The 8,001-nt window shown below is 38.8% G+C and overlaps 1 pseudogene; it reads right to left on the bottom strand.

Moving 5' to 3' along the window:
- Positions 1 to 4,272: 4,272 nt before the first annotated feature.
- LOC129480071 (histone-lysine N-methyltransferase SETMAR-like) lies at positions 4,273 to 6,645 on the bottom strand (annotated as a pseudogene).
- Positions 6,646 to 8,001: the final 1,356 nt, after the last annotated feature.

Raw genomic sequence — 8,001 nt, 5'->3', positions numbered from 1 at the left:
ATGGCTGAAGATATTTTTAAGCATAGTGATTTGAATATTTAATATGTTTAATATATTAAATGTAATATTCAATTTCAGTAAAGTCTTCCATAAAAACATACACAATGACTTGTGAGTCATCCCTAGCCATGCTCCCATCCATACAAATCAAGAAAAGGAGTTGATTGGGTAATGCAGGTACAGACTAGCAACATTTCCATTAGTAAGGAAAAAAAAAATCACTGGAAGCTGTAACTCAGCACCAGAAGACGCTAAGAAGCTTTTGCTGGTAGTGAAATCAGTAATGAATAACACAGATCTTCTGCCCTACAAGTTTTCAACAAGTAAAGAAATAGATTCAGTCATCAGATAAAAGGAAATTAAACTACTGGTTCTGCTGTGTATGTTTTATAGCTGGATTAGCTGAACTGGAGAAATTGCCTCATTCCATAGCCAGAATGTTGCTTCCTACTGCCTTTTGTCTGCTCACACCTGGATGCCCACCTTTTCATGGACCCACATATTCCCCTGGAAGTTTTTCTTTATGAGGGCAGAGAAGGAATGCATCCTCAGGACAGGACATTTCCAAAGGGAGAGCCTAGATGGGGCCTTCCTTACATGCTTAATTCCTTCTTTCTGGTCACACTCTTGAGAAAGAATTATTTTTTTGTTTAGGGAGAGACTACGAGTTCTCTAGGAAATCTTCTCATGAAAACATATTGTCAAGAGGACTAGAGTTTGCCATAATATTACTGAGATAGTTGCTTTCTTTACCCATGGGAGTTGACAGTCAAGGCTCTGGTGTCCAGACGTGTAGCTATCAGAGAAGGGAACAGCTAGCTTCTCATGTCACCACTTATACTGTTTTCTTCTGGGTCCACTTGTTGGTGTTCGGGAAAATGCCTGTTCCCCATTTCCCACATATTTATAGTGGGAAGGAAATTCCCACTCTGCAGGAATAACAGGGCAGGGAAATTTGTACACTGTTTTCCCTAGGGAAGATTGAGGAGATCGAGAAGGAAACTAGTCATGGGTTTCTTTTCTCTCTTTCAGAGAAACCTGTGCTCAGGAGGCAGCCATTTTCTGCTTATCCATGTGTCATATTTTCCAGGTGGACTAGAAATCTTCTGTTTGCCCTCTAGTCCCACTGTCTACTTTCTTTTAGCCTGGCATCCATCCCAGAATGCTGACTTGGTTGAAATATAAATGGCTTTCTTTTCCCCCCTCTGTCTTCTGGGTGTCCATGGCCAACAGGGAGTCCTGGCACAAGATTGAATAGAAGAACATTGAGTTCAGGTTGTTTATTGCTCTGGTTTGCCTCCCTGCAGGGATGCCCATCTCCTCTCAATATGGCCCTCCCTGAATGACTTTCTCCTTCTGTGTTTTATAACTGCTTTGTGCGTCAGGGATTGAAATAGCTCTGCTGTAACCAGTCCATGGGTCTTTGGCATTCCTATGCCTTGTCCATACATTTCTAAATAGCTCCTTTATTTAAACGTACTTAAATGACTCGAATTTCTTTCTGAGACCGTGGCTTAGACCCAGAGTATTTTGGGGTGGCAGGCTTAATTCAGAGAAATTTTAGAAGTCGATGGTGATGCTAATTCCAACATTCATTCCCTAGTCTACCTGTACTCATAATAAAGTTGATAATAGATCTCCATTTCTCTTACATGAATATTTGCTTTCAGGACTGGTTCAGAGCTCAAAAGGAGAAGAGAAGGGCATTATTTCTGTCTTTATAAAACTCCAATGTCTTGGTGCATGGCCAGTAACCTTGAGGAATGGTGAAGTCCTGGCATTTGAGGCCCAAAAGAATATGTGGATATGGAATATGAGGCTTCTTCTGTGGCCAAGGGAAGGGTTTTTAAGATTCAGGCTTCAGTGCTTTTGTTGATGTGGACTTGGCCATTTTTTTCCCCTTGGCAGTTTGCAGCAGTTTATATTGAACTTGTAACAGCTGTATAGATTTTTCAAACTGGCATGATCTTCAGTAAGACACCTTGGTCTTAGTATGTAGACTGCTGTGGTTAACCTTGAGCTACACAGAGATACATGTGGCCAAGACAAGATTTAGATCACAGTCAAGTCTCAACTCAGTGCTTCAGCATACAGACTATTTGGGCATTTTGGGGCAGAATATATATTTTGTTCTCTCTGCGGGATATTTCTCAGTTCTTTAGCTGTCTAGGATCCTAAAGATCAAAAGACAGCTCTTCAGTGTAGAATACTGAATATTATTAGAATATGAAATACTATTAGAAACTGGCCTTTACATTGTTAAGTGATAGGCCTTAGAAGATAGATTAGCTGGCCGGGCGCGGTGGCTCACGCCTGTAATCCCAGCACTTTGGGAGGCCGAGGCAGGCGGATCATGAGGTCAGGAGATTGAGACCACGGTGAAACCCCGTCTCTACTAAAAATACAAAAAAATTAGCTGGGCGTGGTGGCGGGCACCTGTAGTCCCAGCTACTTGGAGAGGCTGAGGCAGGAGAATGGCATGAACCCAGGAGGTGGAGCTTGCAGTGAGCCAAGATTGCACCACTGCACTCCAGCCTGGGCGACAGTGCGAGACTCCGTCTCAAAAAAAAAAAAGATAGATTAGCTGACACAGGTTTCTCAGTCTTCCTTGGAACTGCTTAAAGGGCAAGGAGAGGTGATCTGGGCTCCTTTAGTTCTGTGACTGATCCTCAGGCTTATGGCCACTCTGCCCTCTCTTCTCTATCAATCTAATGTTTGCTCTAATTTATTAATAATACAATCTATGACCAAAGTTTGGGATTTTAGAGATTTTGATTGCAGCTTCACTCACGAAATGGGGTTCATCTCATGAATAAACAAATAAGGAATAGAAAGCTTTCTAGATAAGAAGTATTGCATTTTCTTGGGGGTGAGAGTACCGTGAAAGTATCATTAATCCAAGGCCAAAAAGTAACTGAAAAAGGCTTAAGGCTGCTAGGATCAGCTCAGGGAAGAATCAAATTGGTTCTGTACATGTGCTTTGGTTTATTGTCACAAGAAAGGAAAGGAGAAAAAGAAAAAGAAAAACAAAGCAATTCCACTGGAATTGTTTTATTTATAAAGTACATACTATGCTACACTGCGGGCCACCAGTAGCCAAAAAGACAGCTCCTGTTCTCTTGCCTGAGGTTCTAGTAAAGAGACAGGTAACATATATATTTTAAACTTACAGGCATATATAATAGAATATCTGAGATTAATATACGTTATAAAGAAAAAACAGAAAAGGATGAAGGAAAACTGAGAAGCCTGTGCTATTTTCGCAAAAGATAACAAAAAAACCAAAAAGCAACCATTCTGGAAATGTAGCTTTGAGGAGATAATTAAATGAAGACAATAGGCTAGGCATTCAAATATCTCCAGGGACACAATTCAGGTAAAGGGAACAGCAAGTGCAAAGATCCTAAGACAGGAATAAATTTGTTTTGGCCAAGGTACAGAAAAAGATGCAGGAAGTGTATGTGTGGAGGATTGGAAGGCGATGAGGCACCAGCACAGCCAAATAAGGCTTTCTATGTAATGGAATGCCTGCCTGGCTGCATCTGCCCTACCCAAGTTGCTAGTAGGGGAGGAGGCTAAGGCTCCCTTCCTCAGGCAGTCCCATTATGGATCAGCCTCTTGACTGTGCTAGTCACAAGTAAGTGGCTATGAGCCAGATAGCTCAAAGACATCAAAGACTCACTGTCATTAAAGCACCAAAACAGTCTATCTTGGTCTCACCTGAAAGTTCAACCTCCCAGCGTATTACTATGGCCTCCAAATGTTTTTGTATTTCTTAAAATTTCCTGGCCAAAGGACTAATGATGAGAAATAGATAAAACCTGTATCTTCCTCTCCAACTTCTGAACCAGCAAAAAGTAGGCACTGAAGTCAGAGAGGTGAAGGACAATCCATCTGCTTTGTGACTGATGAAGCTAAATTGGAGAGAAGTTTGCCAGGTCTGTGCCAATAATCAGTGTTTCTAATATTTTCCCCCTTGGATTAAATTTAACAGCCCAGAATTGTAGATTTTAGAGCCAGCTTCCCTATGGGGTAAAGCCATACCTGGTAAGCCTACAGCACGGAGGAGCAGGCAACATGAGTGTTCTAGAGAGGTCCCTTGGGAAGGAGAACCTGTCCCCACCACTGAGACTCCCGGATCCCTTTATATATATATATGTGTGTGTGTGTGTGTGTGTGTGTGTGTGTATAAAATATCAGGCTGGTACAAAAGTAATTGTGGTTTTGGATGTGAATTTTAAGTCATTATAACTAGGCTCAAACACACCTTTATTAATCAAAATAGGACCCATTACAATCAACACATTTTTCCAATGAGAAATAAGTTTGTTCATTCCTGTAGTGTAAAAATCCATGATTCAGGATTTGATGAACTCACGGAAAGCATTTTCTGCATCCTGCTGGTTATGGAAGTATTTTCCCCACAAAAAGTTGTCAAGATGCTTGAAGAAGTGCTAGTTGGTTGGCGAGAGGTCATGTGAATATGGTGGATGAGGCAAACCTTCGTAGCCCAATTCGTTCAGCTTTTGATGTGTTGGTTGTGTGACATATAACTGTGTGTTGTCAAGAAGAATTGGGCCCTTTCCATTGACCAATGCTGGCTGCAGGCATTGCAGCTTTGGGTGCATCTCATTGATTTGCTGAGCATACTTCTCAGATATAATGGTTTCGCCAGTGTTCAGAAAGCTGTAGTGGATCAGATGAGCAGCAGACCACAAAACAGTGACCATGGCCTTTTTTTTTTTTTTTTTTTTTTTTTTTTGGTGCAATTTTGTCTCTGGGAAGTGGTTTGGACCTTCTTCTCAGTCCAACCACTGAGCTGGTTGTCATATAAAATCCACTTTTTGTTGCATATCAGAATCTGATTGAGAAATGGTTTGTTGTTGTTGTGTAGAATAAGAGAAGATGACCCTTCAAAATGATGATGATTATTTTTATTTTTGCTCAGCTCATGAGGCACCTGCTTATTGCACTTTTTCACTTTTCCAGTTAGCTTCAAATGCCAAATGACCATAGAATGGTCAACGTTGAGATCTTTGGCAACTTCCTGTGTAGGTGTAAGAGGATCAGCTTCAATGATTTCTCTTAATTGGTTGTTGTCAACTTCTGATGGCCAGCCACTATGCTTCTCACTTTCAGGGCTCTCGTCTCCTTTGTAAAACTTCCTGAACCACCACTACACTGTATGTTCATTAGCAGTTCCCGGGCCAAATGTGTTGTTGATGTTGCGAGTTGTCTCCACTGCTTTATGACCCATGTTGAACTCAAATAAGACTATCATTTGAATTTTCTTTTTGTCTAACATTATTTCCATAGACTAAAATAAACAGAAATGTCATTAGCAAAAAAAAAAAAAATGAGGAATGTGCATTAAAATAATGTGTAACATAATGACATTTAAGAATGTATTATAATATCAAATGAGAAATTTCAACCATGCAAAAACCGCAATTACATTTGCACCAAACTAATCCATACTACTTCTTTATTGGAAAGGAGACAGTGAAGTGTATAGAAGGAGTCGAAGTTGTTCTATTAAAAATTGAGAGATATATGAGGACATGGGAGCTGAGTCCCCATTAACAACGTATACACTATCAACCTGACCCTAGTCCTCCAGAATCCTGGCAAAGAATCTGGGGGAATATGAGGCGTCCCAACCCCTTGAATGGTGTTCAAGTCAATTTCATTTAGATCTCAGAGGGAAGGATCCCCTACTTGATATCTGCCATTACATTTGTAAGGTAATGTTTCCTTTTTAAGGAATTCTTTAACACTGGTTAGTTTTTGCCAGATTGGATCAAAGTACCTTGGACAATAAAATTATAAACTCAAATTAGGTTACAACCATAATTGTATCCTTCACATACTTCATTATCACTGGGTATCTGCATTTCTCTCAATCTGTCATTACATATGTTAGTCTTTCATAAGCAGTAATACCAAATGGACACATGAAGCACTTACTGTGAAAATAATTGTTCAATGAAATGATAGTTTGATAGAGAATATCTCTACCCTAACTCCAAATGGCCCTGTTTTTACAATTAACACATTATCACCACACATTTTAATAGCAGGCCCTAATCTGAGTAAAATTTAGCATGACAACCTCTGTCATGAGGAGTGTTTTATATATAATGTCCAATAACTAGGTCAAGATGCAGTTTCAACATTGAAGAAAATACGTTTCTAAGTGCAAAGTGATCAATATGTGTTTATGTATGCATATATGTAATACCGTAGCAACTTGGGTTTCATTTTGTTTTAAATATTCTGAAATTACATATCTATATTTAAAAACATTCCTCTCCCATCAGATGAAATTATCTACAAGATTGCCTCAAATTAGAACAGAAGCAGATGTAATGGGATAGCTCTTGTCTCTAAAACTGCTGACAATGAGAATTATCTCAAAGATTTCTTTCTGTCTCTCTTTATGCAAAAGTGAATATAAGCATTTGCCATCAAATGCACACACAGACGCTGTTGGCCCCAGTGCATGCGGTGTGTGTCATTGAGCAGATCCATTTCCAGCACCTGTGACGTGTCAAACTTTACCATGAGAGCTGTGTGTGACAGCTTCTGGGAGGAGGCAAGCAAGTGCAAGGAACTGTTAACAGCATGCTCTTCTTGCCTGCCCATTTACCTCCTATCCACTGAAATGTCTGAAAGTGTAGCTGGAGCCAAATTGTCATGAAGAATGACACACGAGTTTTTCCGTTTTCAAGGCAAGCCTGGGAAATTGAATTTTAGAGGAAATGAGCAAAGAGAGAAAAGCATACAGGAAGCATATGAGATGGCTGTGTACACTGTGCTCCACTTCATCCAGCAGCCCCCCTCTCTTTTCTGAGCACCCAACCACTCAGAAAGGTTTGTTTTTTGAGGAATGGCCCCACCATTGGCATCTATGCTTCTGTTTTAATTGCAGAGCCCATGTAATTTTGTGTGGAGATTTAGTCATTATAATTGGAGCTAGCGATGATTCTAATGAGGCAAAACTCAAGAAAAAGCCCAGATAATTTGTGCTGTATATCAGATTCTGCTTCCAAACAGCTGTCTCATTTTGCTCCATTCATATTGCCAATTGTCAGGAGGTGCTTACGTTATATCATGTACACCAGATTTGTTCGTTTTCCAAACGTTACCCTCTCTTTTCCCTCTTATTTTAAATAAAATTTCAAACATCCTGAAAGTAGTACAACAAATTTATTAATTTTGCTTTCCTGATTTATTAATCTTGCTTTAATAAATTGACATTTTGCCATATATTTATGAGATCTGTTTTTAAAAGGCCACAGATAAAAGTTGAATCTCTTTGTACCCTTTACTAATCCTCCCTGTCTCCCCAAATATAATTATTGTCCTCAAATTGGCATCTTTGCTATCCTGTTTATATTTGTATTATATATGCTAGGTATTCAAAAACTCTAAAATAACATTGCATTGGTGAGTTTTTTAATTTCATAAATTTAATCACATTATTCATACATTTTTTTCAACTGCCTTTTTTTCACTTAACACTATGTATATTAAAATTTTATCCTTGCTGATTGATGTTGTTCTTATTGATTTTTGCTGTTATATAATATCCTACCATATGAATATAATGCAATTTATTTGTTCATTTTCTGAATAAACACTATGCTGAATGAAGATTTGTGCATAACTGCTTGTACATACATCTGTGAGTTTCCATAGAGCACTTAACTGGAGATGGAATTATTCCATTACAGGTTGGCTGTTTCTTCAGATTTATTAGACAATATGAAATTGTTCTCCAAATAGTGGTACCAATGTATACTCTCACCAGAAACTATGAATATTTGCCTGAGAAGTTGTATTCTCAGACACTTAATTTTTTATCTTTGATGAAATAAAATACGATTTCATTGCCGTTTTTACTTACTTGACTAATTTCTAGTGAAAGTATTTTTACGTGTTTATTAGCTATTCTTTGTCCATGTCATTTATATATTTTTCTATCAAATTATTTGCTCT

This window comes from Symphalangus syndactylus, chromosome 4, assembly GCF_028878055.3.
Source record: "Symphalangus syndactylus isolate Jambi chromosome 4, NHGRI_mSymSyn1-v2.1_pri, whole genome shotgun sequence".
In the NCBI taxonomy this organism is placed as follows: Eukaryota; Metazoa; Chordata; class Mammalia; order Primates; family Hylobatidae; genus Symphalangus; species Symphalangus syndactylus.
The sequence above is the reverse complement of the archived record's forward strand: the minus strand, read 5'-3'. Positions and strand labels throughout refer to the sequence as shown.